This window comes from Pseudorca crassidens, chromosome 5 (assembly GCF_039906515.1).
Source record: "Pseudorca crassidens isolate mPseCra1 chromosome 5, mPseCra1.hap1, whole genome shotgun sequence".
Lineage (NCBI taxonomy): Eukaryota > Metazoa > Chordata > Mammalia > Artiodactyla > Delphinidae > Pseudorca > Pseudorca crassidens.
In genome coordinates, this window is record NC_090300.1 from 116,287,273 (window position 1) to 116,313,701 (window position 26,429).

A 26,429-nucleotide genomic window follows, 5' to 3' on the forward strand; every position below is an offset into this window, starting at 1 on the left:
AACAGTGCTGTGCTGTGTAATACATTTCTGCTACAAAAATCATTCTTCTTTGTTAAATCCTCTTCACTCGCAGCTGCCTGCTGAGCTTCACTCTCTGCCAAGCTGCAGATGCTGCATTTTCTCTGATTGTATTTGTGGCACATTCATGAATGCTTCTTGGGTAAAAAATCATTCCAAACCAATAAATCAAATCAGTAAATAAGTCAATACATCTCTTTTGCTCTACAAACATCATCACTCTTTAGCAGAATGAATCACTAGTTCTTGTCCCTACATTTTGGACTCTTTGAAACTATTTCATTTACTATTAGAAGCTCTTTTGCTCCTGTGTTAACACTCACATAACGCACTTGACCTTATACAAGATCCAAAGACATTTGACCCTAGGAGTCAACTTCAGTGAACTCTGTTTTTTCTAAGTGATTTCCCATTGGGAATAGAATATATTGAAGAAACAAAATCGTATATATATATGTGTATGTGTGTGTATATATATATATATATATATATAATGTAATGTAATTTAATTATTGGGATATTTGCATGGTACATAATATGTATGTGCATAAATATATGTATTCTATATATTATACCTGATAATGAAATTGGGATGTTATAGATATTTAATTTTCAGAATATTAATTTCCAAAGATTAAATTTCATATTTTATGCCTATGATAAAACGTATGGTTAAGCCCATTCTTTTTGGAATTTTATTAAATTAATACAATAGAGTGGAAGTCAATATAAAGCTTTCCTTCTTATATATTAATCAAAAAGCTTAATGACTCAACCACTTAATGATTCCAAAAGATTATTCTAGTTGGACTGGATACCTTTATTCCCACCTCTAATTTGCCACTCCCTACACATACATACTCTCATTCCTTACATCCTCTGCCTTGTTTATCGCTCTAAGAGATGGATTCTTGCAAATTACATCACCCAGCCTCTCCTGTCCTCTGCATTCCAAGTGGATTTGACAAAGGGGAGGCTCAGACAAAAGATCTGAGGGTTTGAGGAAAGAGTTCAGGATATTTCATCCCCATTTCCTCCCTGTTTGTTCCAACAGTGGTTGATCCCTCTAGGTTGGTCAAAAGCTCCTGTGAAACTGCTTCATTTCAGTGGTCTGGCTCTCAACTAGCTCTGGTGACATAGTTTTCTCTCCTTGTCCCTTCAGGGGTATGGGTGGCTTCCTGCTGCTGCTAGTGCCTGGAGGATTGTTGATGTGTGTGTGTGTGTGTGTGTGTGTGTGTGTGTTTATGCTTACATTACACATACACACACACACACACACACACACACACACATTAGCTTCTCTTCAAAATTCCAGTTAAGCGTGGTTTCTGTTTCCTGCCAGGACTTTCACTGATGCAGACTGTACTTATTTTAAGAACCAGAAACGAGGATTTAAAAAATTTGTCAGTGGTTTAAAATTTGATCATGCTTTCAAGGTCTCAATGACCATTAATTCAGCTCCCAGCAATTCCTGACTGGCTGAATAATTCACCTCTTCCACCATGACTGTGTGTAATCAACTAATTATTTCTGAGAATCTCCTCATTCTTCTGCTTTTAATTTTAGTGTCTGTGGTTTTCCTTTCCTCCTCTGTGACCTGCTTCTGATTTCCCAAATGTCTCTGAATGGCAAGTGCACTCTAAATTTCTCCACTCTAAGAGGTATTGATTGGCTCCTGCCTCACAGACTGTAATTTCTCTAGCAAGCGGCATTTTCCAGCTCTCCCAGGAAAGTCCAAAAACACTGTCTACTAAGTTACGAGTTTTTCTTTTCTATAGCTTTTAGCTTGCTCAGCTGGATGCAAGAATTTTAACTTATCTACCTTATCATGCCTTATCATAAAGTCTATCTGCCTCAAACGTTGCTATAGTTCTAGAATAACCCTTAACAATGCAAGATTCTGTACCAATATGACCAAAGACACCTCATCAAAAATAGTTTCGCAGAGAATGAAGTCTTGTAGCTTGAACTCAAAAGGCAGGATATGACTACAGTGGTATTCTTGATACCAACAATAATTTGCTTGTATACATAGGAGACATATAGTTTTTAAATCGCCCAATCAAGAAACTGAGACCTACAGAGGCAAATCTGTTTGCTACTCAGTTAGGCAGACAGAAAGCTGAGACTAAATGTCATGTGTCCCAAGTTCTTAGTCTACAAAACTGCATTATAAGAAATACATATTTTAACTAACAGTAAATTAACAAATGTATGTTATTCCAAAATTAATAAACATTTGAGACTTACAAATGTATTTTTCTCGAGGTTTTTCTAAATGTTTTTGTTTGAATATTTTATAACTTAATGTGAACAAAGTTCATGTAATTTCTCAATAAAGTAGGAAGTACTATATATATATAAATAATTCCTCTATATACTTATTTTAAATATATCAAATTTTATGAATTAAAGAACTAGTGGGCTTGCTCAAATTATACTTACTATTCCATATTACATGTTTTAATTTTGTAATATACAAATTTGCCCAATGCCCAGAAAAATATATATTTATTAAATGTAGTTGCTAGCATGGCTATTCATTTCATATCCTTATAGTTTTACCCATTTCAGTATGAACAAATGATATTTAAAATAACAATAAATGAACAGATGCAAATTAAAATATCTTTCATTTTTTGAGTATGAAAAGTTAATGGAAATTTCAGAAGTCATAAGAAAAAGGAGACTCATGTTCTATTTTGTGGTGTTACAGCCCTGGGATAGTTAAAATCCTTGGGCAGTTCTGCTTGTGCAAACGTTAACACAGTTTTTAATCTGGTATTGCTGCTGTGGGTTTATCAAGTATTCATGATGTTCACAGATATGGTGGATTGACTTGTGTCCAGGGACTGAGCATAAACCTGTGTGCATAGCTAGTAGTTAACAGTGAGCGATTTTGTTACATTGTTTAATTTTAGTTCTCTCTCTCTCTCTTTCTCTCCAATGTCTTAGCTGTTTTTACAGCTGAGATGTCCTGAAGAAATCATGTTTTAATTAGTTTCATATTTTTTTCCCTTCTGGTAACATATTCTGCTGCTTTTTGTAAGAAAACTTGTAAAGAAATCCAATAGTAAAAAAAAAACCCAGAGATTTAGAAAAGGATGTACAATATCAAACACTGTATCATGAAAATGTTTCCTTTGAATGACACTTGGAGTCTGGGACTCAAGCCAGGAGGTAAAAGCATTTTGGCTGTGTGGTTTCAAGATCAAAAGATCAAATGTTTTTCACAATCTATCATGCAAAAGTTATTTGTTTGATTTATAGTCTGTTTCCTCCATTCTCAGAGGGGGAAACTTGATGATATAAAGACACAAAATATATTAAGGGAAATGACTTGTTTGCATTATGGAAGTATCAGGATTTGGCGCTCATTTGGGTACCTTGATATCTCTGAAATTATGAAGTGTATGTGGTGCTTTGTCTTTAATCTGTACTCTTAATAATGCCCATAATTACAATATGTAGACAAGGTAGGCAAAAAAGGAATTCTATTCTATTCTAAATACATTTTAGTGCATTTTATATCCTTTACAATCAACACAGACCTGGCATTAAATATTTTTTCATGGATTTTTTATGTAAAAATAGAATAAAATTTTAGGACTTTATTTAAAATTTTTCAATAGTTTTTTTAAGATTCATTTCAAGATTATGAAGAAAATCATCACAATGGAAAAAAATAAATTGAGGATTAAAGATTACTAAAAGAAACTATTGCATTTTGCTGCTGTTTATATCCAGCCTTCTCCCATTTCCACAATTTATTCTTTAATAAACATCTTTAAAAAAAACCCGTCACTTTAAAGCTGATATACGGATAAAGACTTGATAGTTTTCTATGAAAAAATTGTATATTTAATAGCATACTATAAACAGCAAAGATTTCTTCAACTTTTATAGGTCTTACTCACATGGCACACTTTTACTTACATGACTAAGTAACTGAAAAATTTCAGTAAGGGAGTAAGAAAATCCATCAGGTCCTTCACTGATGTAACTACATAACTTGTCAGATTCTAAAACTGTCTGTTTAGAATAACAATAATTTTTCCAGAATATAGATGTGCACTGACATCATCTAGAATGATGATATTTTCTCTTGTCAACTTAACTACAGTCCCACTTTACCAGAATAGATTATGGTTTGACCATGCAGCAGCTATATCTTTTCAATAGCTAGCATTCAGCAAATACTGAATGGATATGACTGAATATGGTTAAATGCAGTTAAATGGGTATGGAAAAAGTTATTTAATTTTATTATAATTAAAAGTGAAATACTACTAGAAATTTTTTTAGAAGCAATTGACTTGAGAATTTTACATGGGATTCAGTGTTTAGTAACAAACAGTATGGGACATTAGGGTCCTGCCTTGAAGCTAGTTAAGTAGAATTAAATTTATTAAATGATTTAATTGATGTAATTAAAACAAAAATAATAGATATTATCAGTGTATTAATGCAGTCACACTATTGTTTTTATTATAACTATTTCAAGTGTTAAGTGTCCCCAAAGTGTCCCCAAAGTTTTGCTAAAGGAATTTTAGACTTGAATGCTTACTATGCTGGGCACTGGTAAAAGTACTTTATATGCCTTAATTCATTTAGGTTTCACGACAGCTCTATTAGATTAATATTATTATTACATCTATTTTACAGATAGAAAAATTGAGACAAGAAGCTTTCCAAGGTCATACACCTAGTGAGTAACGATTATCAGAAGAGTTCTTTTCTACAAGAAAACTCTGGGAAGTTTAGAATGTTATAAAATGAATTTCATAAACAAATCTCTGTTGGCAGTGTCATCCTTGAATCCATACCCCTTACTACTTGGCTTTCAAACTTTCTATGGTTGAATTCATAAATTATTTACTTGGTTAGAGCACCTTTCGTTGCCCACAAGTAACATTAATCCCAGTAAAAAAGCGTGGTGTGTTTTAAAGAGACATCAGTGTCTCACAGAATACAGTAGCAAGAAGGCAGCTCAGTCTCACAGACTAAACCCAGGATGTGAAAATCATAGGGACCCCAAAGAGATGTTTCCCTCTCTTTCTCATTTCTTCCTTTTTCTGCATGTCTGATTCCTTTTGTATCTCTAGATAGATAGCTTCCATCTCTCTCAGGAACACTTAAAAACAGTGGCAGGATGTCAATGACGTGTATACAAGGAGCCTTATGGACTCATTCCTCTGGGAAACAACCATTACTCGTGAAAATTATAAAAATAACCAACACTTAAAGTCTCTGGAAGTTGTCATAAGGGCATACAGCAAATGAAGAAACATTTGTTTAGAAAATCTACTAAATCTCAGTAAGAACAGCAAGAGTCTATGGAATGTGAAACACAACCCATCCCCTCACTCTTCTCACACCAGCTCCTCACAGGAATTTCACATTGAGTCAGTGTTGCCAAGATGGCTGTTCTTCTAAGAAGGAGAAGCAATCACACTCAAATACATCACATTAAAAATGCTGAAATTCGAAGACAAACAAAACAAAACAAAATAAAAATAACTTTTGAAAGTATCAAGAGAAAAATAATTCGTCACATAAAAGAATTCTGATTTTTAAAAAATAACTATTTTTATCAGAAGCAATAGAGACAAGAAGTCAAAGAGATTTCCTGATAAGTAAAAGCTGAAAGAATTTGTTGCTTGAATATCCACCTTACAAGAAGTACTAAAGGAATTTCTTCAGGCTGATAGCAAGTCATCTCTGAAAACCAACTCCCAAAACAAAACAACAGCACCAGTAAAGAGAATCATGTGATTATAAAAGGCAGAAGAAATGCATATTTCTTCTCCTTTCTTTTCTGAACTGATTTTACAAGCAATTGTATAAACAATATGTATATAATTGTAATGTTAGGCCTAAAACATAGTGAAATATAATGCATTTGGTAACAGAAATATAACACAGTTGGATGGGATCAAAACTGTATTGGGATAAGGAAATGACACCAGGTGGTGATTTAAATCTATAGTAAAAATAAAAAGAATCAGATATGGTAAATAAGAAGGTTAGGGCTTCCCTGATGGCGCAGTGGTTGAGAGTCTGCCTGCCAATGCAGGGGACACGGGTTCATGCCGTGGTCTGGGAAGATCCCACATGCCGCGGAGCAGCTGGGCCCGTGAGCCATGGCCGCTGAGCCTGCGCGTCCGGAGCCTGTGCTCTGCAACAGGAGAGGCCACAACAGTGAGAGGCCCGCATACCGCAAAAAAAAAAAAAAAGAAGGTTAATATAGCAAACTCTGTAAATATACATTTGTTCTTCCCCCCTTAAAAAAAAAAAAAACTTAAAAAAAAAGCAAAACATAGTAGCCCAAATCTCCTGAGTTTATAGGTTAGATGTACAGGCCAAAACAAACAGATACCAACAAAAAAAAATTACTCATTAAAATTTTTCTGTATCCCCATTCCCCATTCATAGAGAAGGGATTTATTGACTTGGCTAATTCCAGATTCAACCCACCTCTTCTACCAGCCAAAGCAAGACTGACTCTGGAGGTTGGCTCATGTTTTCTGTAAGGAATTTGATTGAAGCAAAAGCCACTGGAGTCAGGGAAGAAACATCTTACCCAGGGATAGGGCTATTCTGAGGAACTGAGATGCCCAGAAATATGAAGACAGCCTTGAGCCTTATGAATATTGTAAGATTTCTTCTGGCAAACTATTTTCACACCTCAAACCCCAGTGAGTGCTTCTGTGCACACAGAGCAAGGGCAACTAACTCTGTCTGGATGAGGACTGGCAGGTTTCCCAGACAAAATGACACATGAGTTAAGTGTTGAAGGATGCACAAGAGCCAAGCAGGATGGAGATACTTTTTCTAGGAATGGGGAGCAGAATAGGCAAAACATCAGAGGAGACATGAATGAACATGTGCAAAAGGCAGGATATGCAATTGACTAGCTTGTTTCTGTATGTCCCTCAGATTAGACTATCAAACCCAACTCAATGGTACTTTAAGCTAGAGGCTGACATTAACAGATTTAAATTGTAGAAGATCACTCAAGCAGCATTATGGGGTATAAAATGGAAGATGACAGAGAAATCATTCCGGGGGCTGTGAGTGATCCCACTGATGTGAGATCATGCTCTCAAATCTCCATATTATGTGCAGGAAGAAGCCTGTGACTGTTTCCTAAGAGCCCACTGTCTCTAGTAACTAGGAACCACACTGGGATGGATATCTTAGGAAATGAAAATAAATATTCACTTCATTAAGTTTGTATATCCTATGTCATATAAGTTATACATTACTCTTGCTGAAAGTTTAATACTGCAAAAAACTTAAATCTAATTTTATATTTTAACTACTGATTATTAATCGAGTTCAACATTTTTAACAATTAATTTAGACCTATTAAAAGGAACTATGAGAGGCTAGGTAGAAAAATACACCTACCACAATTAATGCAAGGAGAACAAATATTTATCTTGAAAAGTAATTTTAGAAATCTATATAGAAAATAGCTTCAGGCTTACAAGAAAATTTTTACATGGTTGAGTTCTTTATGTAACTCACCTTCCAGCTTATCTACTGAGAATTATGTGAACAATTCTTACCAATTGATAGAGTAATTTCAGTGAAAATAAATTCAAATATAGAAATATAAAATGGCCTTATAATTTTCTTTTATTTCCTGTCTATACACAAAACAAAAAGAACAACTGCAAATAAAGAAATGTTCAAATTTTTGTTTAAAAATATTTGTAGTACTAAGCAGAAATTCATTTCAAATAATACTGGAAATACAGTTCTTATATATAACAAACAGTAAGAGCAATTATTGCACTAAAATGTTATGTTTTATAACATTTAAAGGATTTCTGCTTGATGTTTTTCTTCCAGTTTGATTCTTTATTATAGTGTAAATATTTAAAGAAAGAACACATTTCATAAATTGTTTGTATTCTTTAATTTTGAGACAATAATGTACTCATCGTAAAATATGTCACAACTAAAGACAGACACTTTAACTTTTATCATTTCTGATGAAAACTCTTGGAATTTACATTATCGTGAATTTACTACTGTTTCAATAAACTACATGCAGACATTAAGATATCACTAAAATGTTAATATCTGTCTGAATTTTAGAGTCCATATTAAATCCTTTGTTGAATCTTGCTATGAAAACACATTAATCTAGGAGTCAACTATTATACAGTAGGTTATAAACAGAGTAGGGTATAAAATTTGAATGTGAGCACACATAAAAGAGCTGTATAAATCACGATTAGAAAGCAAGGTTCAATTTGTCTATTGCAGAAAATAATGGAACAATAATTCAAACTATGTAGGCTTCCACTTCAAAAAAATGAATAGGAATTTTTTTCAAGTGAAAGCAAAATGTGTAGATTTTGAAACATATTCTTCAGAAAATATTGTAAACAGTGGCTCAAATATTAATATATTTAGTTAGCCTTTTTAAAATTTATGAAACATACAAGGACAAGTTTTTTATCAAAGAAATTTAACTGTGTAAATTTTAAGGAACACTTACTTAAATATATTAACTTTGTGCTGAATTGAGTTGATTGGCCCTTGACATCCATTCCCAAATTATATTTTCAAACAAATTTAAGATTTTCTTCTCCTTCAATATATATTCAGAAAGGTTTATTGATTATATACAAAAAATGTTTTTTATACAGGGTGTCTTTAGTGAATTACATTGACAAAATGTTTGACTTAGGTCCAAGGCATGGCCTGAACTAACTCATTAAATCTAGTGTACTCAATATGATCCACCAGTATAACTATTAAGATTGCTTTGGGAAATGACATCACTAAAATCAGCAGTAGTCATGTAAGCAAAGCCTTATTCTCATGGTATGATTTATTATAGATCCAATTATATTTACTCAAAGATTCACTAGGGGCTAGTTTTATATATCCCCAAATTGTAATTTGCTCAGAAAAGGAAGAGGCCACGCTAACCATGACATGTTTAAACAGGAATGGCCACATTTTCTGCTTCATTCAGTACAAGGTTCCATTTACTGATCATCTCATCCTTAAAAAAAAAAGAGGGGGGAGCGGAACGTGGGCTGCAAATTTATGTCAGTTTTAATGAGTATACTTCCATCTCTTAACAATAACTGGTATTTTTAAATTGATGCACTATGTTATGAGCATAATCAAGAAATAGTTGAGAAAACCTGAACTCATCATATAGAATGAATTTTAAACAGTTCTATGCAATTACCATAAATCTGTGTATGGAGAGACATTAGGAATTGCTAATTTATTCCAACATGTAACTGATTAAAGCAACACTCACTCACAGTTACTGTTTTTTGGATTATTTTTTCCTGCACATTTTTTTTCATCATATTTCAGAGGTAAGGAAAGGGTAAACTTCTATTCCAATGAACCAAAAAGTTGAAGTAAATTAGTTACTTTCTTTAACATAGCTTGTGAATTGTACTGTATGTATATTGTTCATTTATAAACTCAAGCCTTTTGAATAGGAATGGATGCTGCAACAGCTTGTACAGACTTTACCTTATTTCTGAAATGCTGAGATAAATGGTTTACACATTTTCCCAGCCCCTACTTTGACTCTACTGAATATGCTTTCTCAGCTTAGAGTGGCTAGACAGTGACTTTGTCCTAATTCTGATAAGGACCTTTTCTTTCATCCCTCTGGCTCTACCTTGTTTGTTTCTATAACTTGTGCAGTCCACCCTAGGGCACACCAAATTTGTTGCATTCTTGATTGTTCCAAAGTAGTGATTATGAAGAGTATCCTATATGCATGTTACACAACAGACATTGGGCCTACCAGTCACTCATCCTATGCAGGTCATAGCCCAGGCCCACTTTCTGTAGGACGCCTTCTCTTCCAGGCAGATGAATTGGGTGGCCTTCCTCTGAGTTGCCATGACAACCTATACTTAATTCCATCTAAACCCACATTTCAGTGTCTAGTGACTGTAACTATGCTCTATTGTTGCATCCACAATGGCAGGACCTGTGTATTTTATCATTACATGGATAGTTACTTGCACAGTATATGGACTGGAGCAGATCTGAGCAAATGTTTGTAAATGATTTTATGAATAAAGTGAAATAACACATCCTCTAATCTCAAATTGTTTAGCCTCTAGAGTTGACAGACAAGAAAATCAATAACAATATTGAGTGCTAATGGAAAAATGCACAGGTGGGAGCACAAAGAATGGGTACCTATCTTAGTCTGAGTTACATAGGCAAAGCTTCCCAGAGGACAGAAGACACAAACTGAATCTTGAAGGATAAGGTTTATTCAAGCTGAGAAAATAGAAAAGAGTTTCCAGGTAGAAGCAGCAATACCTGCAAAGACATGGAGGGACTTCCCTGGTGACGCAGTGGTTAAGTAATCCACCTGCCAATACAGGGGACACGGATTCGATCCCTGGTCTGGGAAGATCCCACATGCTGTGGAGCAACTAAGTCCATGCGCCACAACTACTGAGCCTGCATGCCACAACTACTGAAGCCTGAGTGCCTAGAGCCTGTGCTCCACAGCAAGAGAAGCCACTGCAATGAGAAGCCCACGCATCACAATGAAGAGTAGCCCCCGCTCACCACAACTAGAAAAAGCCCATGTGCAGCAACAAAGACACAAGGCAGCCAAAATAAATAAATAAATAAATAAATAAACTAAAAAAGAAAAAAAGACATGGAGGCTGAGAGACCACAGAGAATGGGCAAACATGAGACTCTCAAATATGCTTTTTTGTCCCATGTTAAAGAGTTTGAATGTAGCCCTTCAATCGGGGAGAATCATATTTTTTTAAGATACAGAATATTATTAATCAGATTTTATGCTAATTAATTTTAATTAAATATAATTAGCCAGCAAGGTAGAAGCCTGGCTTGGAAGAAGAATGAGATGAGGATGGGGAGATCACATTCTAAGCAGGTGCCATAGGCCAAGTGGGAAATAATCAGGGTCTTGTACTAAGAAGATTGCATTGGGAATTGATGGTATTAAAACAGAATCAAATGGTCGCACTGGGGATCAAGATATTAAAATGGAAGAACTGATATTAGATGTACAGTAACTATTGGGTGGGCCAAAAAGTGCCTTTGGTTTTTTAAGAAAAAATAAAAGACAATTTTTTCATTTTCACCAAGGACTTTATTGAACAATGTATTCACCCTTTTGTTCCACTACCTTCTGCCATTTTTCAGGCAGCTTCATAATTCCATCTTCCCAAAACCTTTTATATTTTTGAGCAAAGAACTGCTCCAGGTGCCTTTTACAGTCTTCCAGGGAATTAAAGTTTTTTCCATTAAGAGAATTTTGTAAAGAATGAAATAAATGGAAATCTGAAGGTGCAATGTCTGGTGAATACGGCAGATGAATCGGACTTCCCAGCCAAGCTGTAATAGTTTTTGCCTGGTCACCAAAGAAACATGTGGTCTTGCATTATCCTGATGGAAGATTATGTGTTTTCTGTTGACTAATTCCAGATGCTTTTCTTTAAATGCTGCTTTCAGTTGGTCTAATTGGGAGCAGTACTTGTTGGAATTAATTGTTTGGTTTTCCAGAAGGAGCTCATAATGGAGGACTCCCTTCCAGTCTCACCATATATCCAGCATCAACTTCCTTGGATGAAGACCGGGCTTTGGTATGGTTGGTGGTGATTCATTTCACTTGCCCCACAATCTCTTCCATTCCACACTGTTGTACAATATCTACTTTTCATCACCTGTCACAATTTGTTTTAAAAACGGAACATTTTCATTTCGTTTCAGTAGAGAATCACATGTGGAAATATGGTCAAGAAGGTTTTTCTCACTTAACTCATGTGGAACCCAAACATCAAAGCAATTCACGTGACCATGCTAGTGCAAATGATTTTCAAAACTTGATCTGGATATTTTGAGTATGTCGCCTATCTCCCACGTGGTATAATGTTGATTGTTCTCAATTTTTGTATTGATTTGATCGCTATCAACTTCAACTGGTCTACCTGACCATGGAGTGTTGTCCAGTGAGAAATCTCCAGCATTAAACTTTGCAAACCACTTTTGACACGTTCGATCAGTCACAGCACCTTCTCCATACCTGGCACAAATCTTTTTTTTGTATTTCAGTTGTGTTTTTACCTTTCTTGAAATAATAAAGCATAATATGATGAAAATGTTGCTTTTTCTCTTCCATCTTCAATATTAAAATGTCTATACAAAAATTCATCGATTTGATAAGTCTCTTTTGTTTTTAAATGCACGTTGCTATGACAGCTGTCACATACAATCTAACAAAATTGTTTCAAATGAAGTTAAATACAACTAAGGGCTACTAGAGCCATCTTACGGAAATAAAAACGAACATTTTGGCCCACCCAGTACAAGTCTGAAGACCTACCCACGCCTGACAATTTTGGAGTCTGGTTCAAGAGTACCAAGGGAGGGCTGTATATCCCATGTCTAAATATTTAAAAGCTTTAAATCAAGGTATAAAATCATTAAACACAATATATCTAGCCTTCTACCTTGGAAATATACCTTCATAATGACCAGGAAGACCAGGTTAAAGATTGAAATTCTAGTAGTCTTTGGAGTTCCATGCTGGAACCTGAAAATGCAAGGAAATCTTATCCTACCTTTGACTCCATCCTACATGATAAAAGGTCTCAAGCAGTCACATGTGGACCTCCAAGTTCTATCCAATCCCCTTTCCCAGAAAAACATACTTTGGGCCCTCCCTTGGGCCTCAGAAGTCTACCCTCTGGAGGACTGCCCTGGAAAAGAGATCTGCACAGGCCTGGAGAGCAGAATCAGGGTTAATTGGGTGGAGGATTGGGGATTCCAGTTACTAAGAAGATGGTCTATAGGAGGGCTGCCGTACCAATGGGGTCATGTCTGTTGATCCTGCAGACCTTTTGTCCTGACCCTGCACACCATTTGTACTGTGGGGTGGTCTTGGATTTGGTCCAAATGGAGTGTTTTAACATAGAGAGCTTCTTAATAGTATTAAATAAATCTCAGTGCCTACATTATTTGTTTGTTTGTTTTCTCTTTCTGCCTGTTCATTGTCCTATTTTCTATTCTGGTAAATGCTGGCAGTGAAGCTGCCTAAGTATTCCATTTGAATGTGAGTGTTCTGTGCTAATGCTTTCTACAAAATTCCTTAAACAAAAACACTGCATCTCCTGAGAATGGCTGTTACTGTTGCAATGAAAAAAGTGAAAAGCTAGCCTGTTTTAAGCAGGTAACTATGATCTTGCAGCTTGTTTTTGTCCTTTTAATTCATTCCTGAGAGTCACTATCACGTCACAGCTGCATAAACGGGGGTTAAAAGCCCTTGGCTTGCTTTCTCATTGTGTTTTTCCTGTTTAACTATCATCTAGTCAATTATATGTATGTTACATTAATCCAAAGATTTTTGTTTTTATTCTGATCTCCTTTATTAACTATCGGGATGACCTTGGACAAGTTACTTAATTACTCTGTTTTTAACCTGTTCTCTTATATCTGCTTAGTCTTGTCAAATAGTTACCATACTAGGAGAAAGCGAGATAGAAAACCTTACTTTTAGAAGTTTTATGAGGTATGTACAAATGCTGTGAAAATTGTAAAACACTATTCAACAAAAGAGTTTTTCTTTTTTTAAAAGAAGAGTCATGTCTCTCTATTGTGAAGAATGTTCCTATGCTAGATTTTAGATTTTCTTTTGCTTTATTTACTGAGAAGGGTGGAGATTCATACATACTATGGAATTAAAGCCAATAATATTATCCTGGTCTTGCTAACATGAGTGGCTGTAATGGATTAGTATATTACTAAAAGCCAAATAATGATTACCATTGTTAATAATATAAACATGACTTAATTAATTTGTTATTTTACTAAAATTAAACTAATACAAAAGTGTTTAGACTTCACAGGAATTTTCTCCTATTTAAGCAGAAAAAAGTATATTTTATTGAACTAATTTTTAGAAATTCATAATTATCTTCAATAATAAAAAAGTCTAAAATAGAAACATTTAGAAACTTCCAGAGATTGTAAAGTCAAAATGAATGTTCCATTTTTATATTAGTTTTAATAATATATTCCAGGGAGCTTTATATAGTATATCAATGATTTCATCAATATTGATTCAAGCTATCAAAGAGATAAGTATGGAAAATCAAAGGTAACTACAATTGTTCCAATCTCTCTAAAAATATAAAAACTTTGTAGGTACATAGGATTTTCCTGGTGGTGCAGTGGTTGAGAATCCCGCTGCCAATGCAGGGGACACGGGTTCATCCCTGGTCCCGGAAGATCCCACATGCCGCGGAGCAAATAAGCCCATGCACCATAACTACTGAACCTGCACTCTAGAGCCCGAGAACCAAAATTACTGAGCCCGCGTGCTGCAACTACTGAAGCCTGGGTGCCTATAGCCTGTGCTCCACAACAAGGGAACCACCGCAGTGAGAAGTCCACGAACTGCAATGAAAAGTAGCTCCCGCTCCCCGCAACTAGAGAAAGCCCGCACGCAGCAATCAGCAATGAAGACCAAACGCAACCAAAAATAAAGAAAAATATATTTAAAAAATTTTTTAAAAACTTTGTAGGTACATAAAAAATATGATGCCATTTAAATTTTACTTATGCAGTCTCTCTCCCCTCCCCTATTTTCTTTATGGTTCTGAAATGTTTGCTGTGGGAGATTCCAGATTGAGTTTGAAATTAAAGTGGAGAGTCATGAAATGGATGTAGGTCAACTTGTTTGATAGAAGGGCGTCAGAGGTGAAGCAGTGGTCCAAAGTGCAATTCTCAAACATTTCAAGAATCAAGATCACACTTTGTCAAGGAAAAGAAAAGTTTGCACTGGTATGACTCATGACAGTACTTGTACTTTTAATATATATTGACCAAAACAAAACAAAAACCAAAAACAAAACAAAGCAGAAAAAGATATTTTTGTGGAATCTGAATTTAACACTTGACTCAGATGTGCCAAAATTAAATGAAAGAATAAAATAATTAAAGAAAGTTTTTTTTCACCTATAATTAATCTCATCTCTGATTTTACCCACAAATGCCCTTAGTGGGGTACAAAAAAGTGAAAAAACTTGTTATTACTATTTTTTTTTAGGGTGCATGCTCAGTCTTTCATGATTTTTCTTTCAAATAGCCTTCTTTTTTAAAAATTTTTCCTGTGTGGCATTTTGGTATAGTGAGAAGTTTATGCAAAATCATGGTGGGGTTAATCTGGTCTATATGTTGTCACCTGTTGTCTCTTCTGGATAGTCAGTGGTGAGGAAAGCTCATCTCATCCTTTTTTGGGCATTGGTATCTGTCCTATAAGCATCCACAAGGAAGTGCCTGCAGCTGGTGTGATTGATGGTTCTCTTGGAAGGAGAAACACACCATGACTACTCACAGAGAGCTCGGCTATTACCCCTTGCTGACTCTACTTATTTAACAAGCAAATACACAGCGCTTACCATGTACCAGGTACTATTCTGTGTGTTATAGTTATAATTGATTTAGTTTAATAACAGCCCTAAAAGGAAGGCTCTATTAATAATCTCACATAAACAATGGAATGGAAGTCTAGTGAGTTTAAGTAACTTGCCCAAAGTCACACAGCTAGTAAGAGGCAGGGCTGGATTTAAACCCAAGCAGTCACTCTTTTGAGTCCACGCAGTTAACACTCTGCTATGATATCTCTAGGCTCCTTTTCATAACCCTCTGGCACTGCTAAAACCAAAGACTCCATTGTGTTCTTCCTGTAAGTATGGCTTACATCTGCCCAGACAGGTGCCTCTGTTACGGACTCCTCTCCTCAGCCTTCAGCTGAAACCTAGGCAGACCCACCACTCAATCCTCAACTATTTAAAAGCAACCCCAGAGTTCAAGTGTTTATTCGATTTCACATGCAGTCTATTTGGAAACAGAACTCTTGTCTCAGGTCTTCTTTCTGCCTAAACGTGTCTTGTTATTACCTCTGTTTTAATGCAGCTACCCTCACGAGCTCCAAAGAGTAAATGGGACAAAGCCTCTCTCCTTTACACTTCCTCTACAACCTATATGGAGGGATGAGTGTAGTTGGTGTGTGCTAGGACCTTTCTCAGAGATTCTGGCAAAATCATCACCTGGTATCATCACGTCCAGTATAGGCTTACCTTTCAGGAATTATCAGGACGTCACACTCCTTTCTGTAGGGAAGAAACATTCCTTAGATTTATACTCTTCAACTAATGACATATAGCAAGATTTATTCTTGAAGATTTTTAAGAAAAAATATCTCTGTATATAAATAGCCTATTTTAGGGATCTATTATTTCTCAATTGACTCAAAAAAGCAAATGAAAATTCAAAGATGAGCAATTATTTGTTTATAGTTCTAGCCACTTCCTTCAGCCCATTGGCATTTACTCAATGGTTGGGGGGAAGGTAGGATCATGAGAGTAAAATGTGTTGGTTTCATATCTCAAATATCTCTATAACACCATTGTATGTTAGGTATCACTTTTAAATGCATTGGCATATCGTATTTCACAAAAGCGTCTTATAGTTGAGGTTTGATACTAAATGGATGAGATAATACTCCTTTAGTCTATGATCAATATTTGATGGTTGCAGGTATTTGAAGACTCCTTATAATAACCCATGACCATCACCTTTACTCAGAGTCTAGTGCACAGGATGGAAAACTGGTAATGCATGAGCCTCAGCGGCACAAGGCAGCTTCACAGAGTGGGAAATTTGATCTTCTGTAATCAGGAAGAATGAAATGAGGGCAACTGATTGCATCCTTAAAGAAAAGGTAGAAGGATACTGGACTCAAGTTTACTTTTTATCCACATTTAGAAAGCTATATTTTTGGATCAGCTATTCCAAAGCTAGCCAATATATACTTAGGCAACTAATTGTTTTGGCTAAGAAAGAATGTAGAAATCATAGTTTTATATTGTCAGAAGGATCCTGGTAGGTGACAGCAGGGACAAAAGCAGCAACAATTTGATGGCAGTTCTCCAAAGATCTTGCTTTCCTGTTTAGAGCCCTCAAAATGTTCCACATGGTGTGAATGCTTTATTAACATTTATACCTCACAAGGTGGTTTCTTTCTGTGGATAAGAAACAAAGGCACTCAGGGATTCCAGCTTCACTCACATCTGTAGCTTCTGCTTTTGTCTAAATTTGATATTTTTGACAATACACCCTTTAGCAAAAAGCTTCAACAGCTTGTGTAATTATTAACATGAGTGTTGCAAACCTTTTGTACTGTACTTAAGAGTTGCCAGCCTTCACTGTCAGGAAAATCATGGAAAATTAAATTAGGACAATAGATGAAATAATGGATGTGAGGGAGTAAAATCTCTAAGTGCTTTGGTCATGCTGCTAATGAAGAAAGACTCCCCCGCTTTTCTCTCAGTTGTGAGCGTCAGATCTCAGCCATAAAATTTACCTTATACGCTGTTTTCTTTTACATATAAACTGTTAATGATTTCTTGAGTGGTTGATTTAAAATAGGCTCTTTACTACAGCATTTCAAAAACACTGTTGCATTAACAGACTGCTTTAAAATAGACCAAATTTCAAAAATAAATAAATAAAAAGCGAGAGAGAGACAGAAATAAAGACAGAAAGAGATGAAAAGAAAGCTATCAGATCAGGCCTGTCTTTAGAGTTTGTGTCTAAAAGCATTTTTATGTGACCCTCTATTAAAAATTACAAACAAAATGACCCAAACACAACTATGATCCTCCAATAACCTGCTGCATGAGACAATATATTACTGATTGAGTCAGGAATAAAAACAGAGCTTCCCACAGAAACACTGAAGGAAATAATTCATGTAATATTAAACATGATGATCAGGGATTACAAGCTCTCTTCTAGAGCTTGCTTTATTTATTTTTCTAATTTTATATGAGGCTTTATATCAATTTTATCAATTTCTAATTAATAGTGAAACATTAATATAAACAGAAAGGGACAGTTTTATTGTTTTCCGAGTAAATGTGAACCATCAGTGAAAGGCAAGTGAATTCAGTTTGTGGTTGAGTTTAATAAAAAACTAGAGACATAGTTGGAGAGTTCAAAAAAAGAAGAATATGGATAAATGATTGAGGAGAGGGATAATATTCATGTTTGAGAAAAACACATTCTGTCCATTACCAGCATGAACTTGAGTTAATATAGCATCCTGCTAAGTGTTTTTGATACCCCTTCCAGAGTGCTTAGAAGTACAAGCCTAGCTACCACTCAGCAATATGCTTCTTTTGGCGTGTGGCACAGTGACAGGGGAGAATAGGGAGGATGGTGGCAGAGTTGATGGTACTGCTTCATCAAAGGTGTGCATAGTCTAGGAAAAGAGTTCTCAGTTATCTCAGAGCAAAAGCCCCCTTTTAATAGTAAATATTTTGTAACACCTTATTTTTTGCATACACATATCTTAAAAACACACGAATGTAAGGGAGATTAAAAGATAATGTAATTTACAACAAAATAGTTTCATTTATAAATGCTCTAGTCTGACTACAGTAGAAAATCTAATGAATGATGCCTGTACACACAGACACACACACACACACACACATTTATAGGCATCATGAAACCCAGCTACAAATGCATAGAGGCACAGGAACGTTCTACTGAAAACTCAAGTTCCATAATTACCATTGACTTCAAAGATGCAGTTTCTTGAAATGAACACTAATTCTTGGTAATTCTGAAAAATAACAATAGAATGCTATGTTCCCCCCTCAATGTATTTTGTAGTAGTCTACTCTTGAATTTTAGTATGTACTAAAAAGTCCGAAAAAAATAAACAAAACTTTATGTTTGAATACAAAGAATGCTACATATCAGATAAGATTTCACATAAGTGATTAGCTGGGGGGAAATTTTAAATTTTGTGAAATCTGGAGTAATTCTTCATTATGAAGAATTGTCCCAAACATTTCAGAATGTCTAAGATACTTGACCTCTGCCCATTAAAAGCCTTTAGCGCCAAATACCTACCCCCCAATTCATTGTGGCAAGGAAAATAGTGTCCACAGATTTCCAAAACTTTCTTTAGGGGGTGGTACCTTCACTGTTGAGAATCAATGTTCCAGAAAAACGTGCAAAATACTTTCACTTGGAATTCAGTTCTATATTTCAAACCATATGAAATCTATAGTGAGCAGATATTCTGGAACTGTTAGGCAGCTTCTCTTGGTAGAAGATATCTGCAATATGCCCTCTGACTGCACTTAATGAATGGATATCCAGTGCATGCCTACCTAGCATCCTCAAATTCTGTAAGAAGACCTGATCTCCATCTGCTGTTTACAGTACCACATCTGGGAGTTCTTGTCTTTGTTGTTATTGCGGCACATTCCTGTATGGTACAGTCATGAGGATCTTTGACCTTGTTCTTTAACTATACTATGTGTAACTGCACTAACAAACAGTGAAATCCCCTCCAATTAGGGGAGGCAATTCCCAGCGCTTCCTCTTGCTTTTCGCTTCTTCTTCTCCCTGATTCCTGGGAACCAGTGAAGTGAATGCTATCTAAACACAGAAACGTGTCAGCTGTGATATATCAGATCCAGCTCTATTTTCTTCCCAGTTTCTATTTTACACACCAAAACATAAATGAGAGGCATGGTTGAACAATATACCCCAGGGTATCTGTGAAGTAGCAAATTCTAAACTGAAAATAGTTATAGTTGTTTCCCTGAGGCTGGACACATAACACAGGTAACCGTTATTTCTGACAACACAGCAATTTTCTCTGTAAATTTCAGGGTCATCATAAGTACACAAGAATAAGTGTAACATTATTCACGTTTTCTGAAGCAAAGGTTATTTTCTATAGAATGAATAAGAGCCATTATATGTGGTTTCAACATTTACCAGGGATCAGTGAAGTGTGTGTCTTGGGCAGTGGGGCAGGAGAAATGTTTTCTATATCTCCGGTATTTTCCATACCTAGATTTGCATTCTTTTCCAAAACTTAGAAAAATTTCCCTAGGAAGATGCAGTTCACCATTCTTTCCACATCAGTATCAAAATACAGGATGCCTTTACTAAGGAGCTCCATGAACTCCAAGGATAAGACTTAGATTTCGATGCCTCACCGGCTTTTTCAAAACTGACCTGCTCTCTAAGGCTATTTTTTTTTCTCTTACAAGGGCAGTAATTGCTTTTCTCATTCTACTTCTTTCTGTATCTTTTCATTTTCAGATAGGTTCAGTTTGTTCCTCTCTTGATAACATTATTTAAATCAATAGGGAAATGAATTAAGTATAAGTCAGACTGACCCAAGGGGTAATGAAATCTTGAATTCCAACACATCACCACTTCATAGTTAAGTTTCTTCAAATTTTACATCACCCTTGTGTTTCTCAGTGTCCAAGATATTCCTTTCTGGTTATATTTGACTTTATTCAATAAAAATTCAAGTTCCTCTTCCCTTGGCTACGATCTGAGTTCTCCACAATAATTCTAATTACTAGTATCCAACAAGGACAGTATCATTTGTCTCATCACCCACCCAAGACCATCTGCAATTTGGGTAAAAAGGCTGCTGTCAGATTTAAGACTGCTTAGGGCCTCTTATCATCTCTTCTCTTTTGTTCAGCTATCTACCTTCCACTTCTACAACAATTTAGCAACCTATCAAATTCTGGAACCCATAGTATTGGCATAACTACTATTTCCTATCAGTCATCATATCACAGTATTTTCAGTGGGAAGTCATCTGTAAAGGTTTGTCAATGCAAATAATCAATATACAATCTATAATAGGAATAGAAAAGAGTTTTATTCAAGCCAAAATGAGCACTATAGCCTGGGAGACACAGATTCAAAAAGTACTTGAATTGTGTTTTGCTGGACTACAGAATAGGGAAGGCTCATAGTGGCAAAATCCACAAAGTTACATAAATGTTTTGCCACGAATTAGGATTGGAGCTTGCATGAAGTGAAGCTGCTTGTTAAGTAAGGATATGTTGGGGTCCAAAAGTGTTGCATAGTTACAAGGGGAAATCTTAAGACCATAAGTTTGCAACTAGGAGCTTCTAGTAGACATTGTTTTGAGAATCGCTGGTGGTGTCATTGAGTTTGAAACAGTTCAGAAAATTCAAGTTCTCAATAATACAGGAATGTGTCTGAAACCATAACCACAATGGCCACCCAGCTCCATTTTGAATGCTAAACCACAGTTACTCCATTTTGATTTTTAAATTCATTATTTTCTTTAATGGTTAAAGCAGATCCACAATGAATGTTTGGCAGGCTGTAAAATAGGCTGTTCTATTTAGCATAAAGTTCAAGCCAAATCATGTATGAGACAGAAAGACTTCCCCATACCTCAATATGTGAAATTTTCTTTTGTCAGCTTCTCATGTCACATTACCAGATCTCTGGTTAAAACCTCTGTTTCTCAGTTAGATAATTTATTCCATAGAAGAGGAAATTTGAACTAGTTTTATGGCATCATTTAGTCCCCACTCACAGCCAGAATGATGACCAAATCAGAATGCCCACTTCCTTCCTTAAACCAATACTAACAGTATTCCCATTGATAAGAAAAGGTTACGGAATGGTACAAGCAAGCTCTTAATTCCTTCATCAAGCATCAACACCCATTTCTGAAGGATGTGCAAAAGAAACTTTATATAACAAGTATGCCTTGTATTTCACCTATTTAGAGCCCTCATGTGATAAAGAATTGGAAGTAGTGCTTAAGCCCAATTCTACCAGAGTCCTTGGCTCCTTAACAGTTTGGAACTTTAGGCAGTCTACATAACTACACTTATCCAATGCAATTTAAGTCTCTCTGATTCAAGTCAATTCAATATTCTTTCTTCCCCTAGACTGCTCAGTTTCTTTTCCACTTTTTGTCATGATATAGACCTGTGAATTGTTTGAGATGTCACTCTACTTGCCAGCTTACAAGTTAATGTGCCATGGTTCATGAATGCTGACGGAAGACCCTGGATTCCTGGATCAGAGGCAAAGGACTTTATTACTCTCAGCACAAGTTTCATGCTTGTGTTTGCTCCCTTGACCCCCAAGTCCCAGGTCCCAGTGTGGAGGGATACAGATGGATGCTGTGTGCAGAATGTGTTTGTGTTACTGTTGAAGAGCCTCAAGCTTAGGGAACACAAATCTTTTATAATGGGCTATACACCTTCTCGACCTATGCTCTTTAGAGAGACATTATCTTTATTAAGCGGGACAATAAAATACTTTGGGTTTGCTCCAGATGTTGGCACTACAAACGTTTTTGAAGAAATAGTCCAGAATAAAGACCACCAAGGCACCTACTAGCAAGACATACAGAAATGCAAGAGTCCCATGGAAATGTCCCTCCCAACAGAACCTCCTTGCTCTAGCTCTTCAATACTGCTCTCCATAGCCTTCTCCTGCTTCAAAATAGAGAAGTGCTTTTTATTCTGTAAGTAACAGATAATATTCTGCCCAGATTCTATGTCCATTAGAATATTCCGATTTGAAGTTATCCTAAAAAAGTTCCTCTTTTTCACAGCCTTAAGGAATGAAAAATAATTTTGTAATTTTGGAAATGTTTCATAGATGTCAAATAAAGTAGAATGGGTAGAATTAGCCTTAAATACAACAAAACTCCATTCCACTTTTGCTTTATCTGCATTCAACAAGTTCTAAAAGGCAATTGTTTCAATGTTGCTTATTTCTAAGAAATTTGAACTTTTATTATGATTAGTTCTTTTATTTTATAGAAGTATTTTGTTTTGTTTCTTTTTATTTAATTCTTTTTTTTTTAAATAACAATCCTATTATGGTTACTGTGTTCTGTAAAACACCGATTCTTTTATATTTATTGAGGTTATGTCAAATAAGTCCAACTAACCAAAGACCACCAAAAGCACATTTATGCTCAAGCTAAATTAGAATTTTCAATTTGATACAACAAAGGAGAACACACACAGTTCTATATTTTTGTAAATATAATTTTTGGGAAAAAACAATGATTGCTTATTGCACAAATTAAACCAATACATAAATCTAGAAGATATAAATCATAGAAAATTAACCCCACTGTTGTACTAATAGAATATTGTGTTCACATGATTTTCACATGGTAAATAAAATGGTGTGGGGGGGTATAAAGCTTTTTTAAAACTAAAACTGATTTTGTCAAGGTGGTGTTCTCTTTACCAAGAATACAATATAAACTCTTTTTTGGATAAGTCGAAATTGTACAGACACTGTAAATCATGCCAAAAGCTCTGAGTGTCTTGGTTTTCTTATCTTGTATCCTATAACAAAGGCCATTAATTAAACTCATAGATAAACTTTTCTTCCTATTTCTCAGTTGCAGTTTTGCCAAGAAAAATATTTATAAGAAAGCACATATAAAGAGAAGTTTCTGTTTCTTTTAGTTAAAATGGGGTAATTAATTTTCCAATAAGTCTAAGAAAAAGTCACAAAAAATTTAGAAAATATTTTGAACTGAATGATAATGACAACACAACTTTTCAAAAGTTGTGGGGTGTAGTTAAAGCAGTGCTTAGAGGAACACTTATAGCTTTAAATGTACCTATAAGAAACAAAGGAAGACTTAATATCAGTCTTCTAAACTTCCACCTTGAAAAATAGGCAAATTCAAGCAACATTAGTAGAAGGAAAATACTAATAATGGAAGAAGAAATATGTTATATAGGGCAGAAAAAAGCAATAGAGAAAAGTTAAAAAAAAGTTAAAAATGGGCTCTGTGATAAAATTAGTGAAGTTGATAAGCCTAGAGAAAGACCCATCAAGAAAAATAACACAAATTGCCAATATCAGGCAAATTACTACAGATCCAACAGCTAGTAAAATGATGATAAGAATATATTAGCAACAACTTTATTTCAATAAATTCAACTAATTTAATCAATTGAAAAATACAATTTATCAAAACTAAAACAAGAAGAAATAAATGACCTGAACATACCTTAATCTATTGAAAAAACTTAATTCCACAAAACAATTCAAAGCTCAGAGAGATTCACCAGTGGAATTACTCAAACATTAAAGAAGGAAATAATACCAATTTGAGGAAAACCCTTTTAGAAAAAATGGAAGGAAGTATGAAGTCCGGCCTAACCCTGATACCACAGAACTATGACAGAGAAATGAGATATTACAAGAAAGAGGAAGGGAGGGTTGGAGAGAGAGAGAGAGAGATTGAATTATGGTCAAGTGGGTTTCATCCAAGGAATTCAAGATTGAGTTATTCTTTGAAAATCAATCAATGAAATTTATCATGTTAGGAGAATAAAGAATAAAAATTATCTTAATAATGCAGTAAAAGTTATTAACAAAATTCAACACCCTTCCATTATAAACACTGTCAGCAACCTAGGAATATGAGAATTCCCTTAATTATTTAAAAAGTATCTACAAAAATACTACAATTAATATCATACTTAATTGTCCTATATTACCATAAAGTGAAGGTGCTTGCTCTCACTAACCCTATTCAAAATTGCACTAAAGATACTTACTTGCTAATGCAATAATACAAGAACAAAAACTTAATTACATAAATATTGGAAAGAAAAAAGTAAGTCTCTAGTGACAGATGGAATGATTGTCTACTAAGAAAATCTTAAGGAATCTACCAATAAAACTACCATAATAAACTAATTTAGTAAGATTACAAAGACAGTTTATAATTTTATTTATAGTTATAAACACTAACATAGAAGATTTACTCAAGATCTATGGCATAGATTAATTTTACTCAAGACAGTTTAAGAAATCGACTCGTAATACCCAACACTTTTAAATAACTCAAACGTCAAAGAATAGGGAATGAAAACAAATTTTGTTTTATTCATATCAACAAAACAAGAAATGGATTAGAGACATATACAGCACATGGATTAATCTCAAAGATATGTTAAACAAAAGAAGATATACATAAAAATTCACTCTAAGTGATTCCATTTCTATGAAGTCAAAGTCAGGCAAAATGAATCTATGGTAGTAGAAATCAGAGAGTGGTGACTTCAGGTAGTGGGATGGTGGTAGGAACTGGGGGGAAAGGAGAATGAGAAAACTTCCCTGGATGATAGAAAAATTTTAGTGATGGTTACCAGGTGTATAAAATTTCCAAAACTCATTGAATTGAACACTTGATATTCGTACATTTTATTGAAGGTAAATTACAGCTCATTAAAAAAAAAGAATAAATATCTGAGTTAAAGAGACTTTGAGTGACTCATTCAGTATCAGAACTATCATCCATCATTCTAACTTTATTGTCCAGAAGAGTTTGAACAAACTACAAATTTATTATGTCCATTACTGTAAGGTTTAAATATGAAATATTAACACATATATTAAATGGCACTATCATACTTTGAAAGATGTCAAGTGCTGTACCTGATTACTTGATTACCTGTCAGATAAGAGGATAAGTGATGTGATTTCAGAACAGACAGAAGTCATGTAAGATAAAAAATCCTACATGGAATATCTTCATGCTGGAACAGAACTTTAAGTCAAGCTTTGAAAGTTGAGCATGCATTTGAATTGTTATCCAACATTTTAATTATTGTTACTGGTATACATTTTTTACTTATTATAAGCAATGTTTGCCATTTAAGTTGGTCAAAAATAAGCAAATTGGGTTAATCCTAGATTAAAAAAGAGTTTACATTATAGAAATTAAAAAATAATAATAGATATCATTGGGAAAGAATTGAAATAAAAATCTTAGTTTTCAATACCTGACATCTGCAAGTGATGTCATAACAGTGTCTACTAATATCAGTGAAAGTAACCATGTTTAAAAATGTAGCACAAACCTGTATGTGCCCAGAAATCACTTGACTTTCTCCATAGCTAAACAAAGAAAATATAAAACACAAACAAAACACAAATACGACCACCTTCAGTTTTTTCATTGAAACACCATACTTCTCTTTCCCTGACATCCAAATGTTATTACAGTATTAAATTTAACAACTGACTAAATACAACACTCACAAGCTGATGGATGATAGGTAGTAATTGTTGAAGAATATCTTCAGAACAACATATTTTACAGGATACAGTATCCAATTTCCTGAAGTGACAGTTTTCAGTATCTTAATAGTGAAAGGACAGTAAATTGTTCACTTCATGAACATTTTTGGCACAAACTTTTAGAAGCAATTTTCAAAGGAGTCATATAGGATGAATGATATGATACTTAGTGTAGCACTTGAGTACAGCATTAAACAATCACTGGGTGCAGAATATGAATTGATATGACCCTAACTGCAACTTGTGTGCAAGGAGAGCAAGAGTTGCTCATATTACATGGAATAAGTTTTATCCCTGTGACAAGAAAAAAGAACTTCCAGCCACTGAACACTTCTAAATGTTAAGGCTGATATTTACTTGAAAGTTTACTTTCTGTGATGGGTGTTTTCAAATTACTTTTTTATCACTAA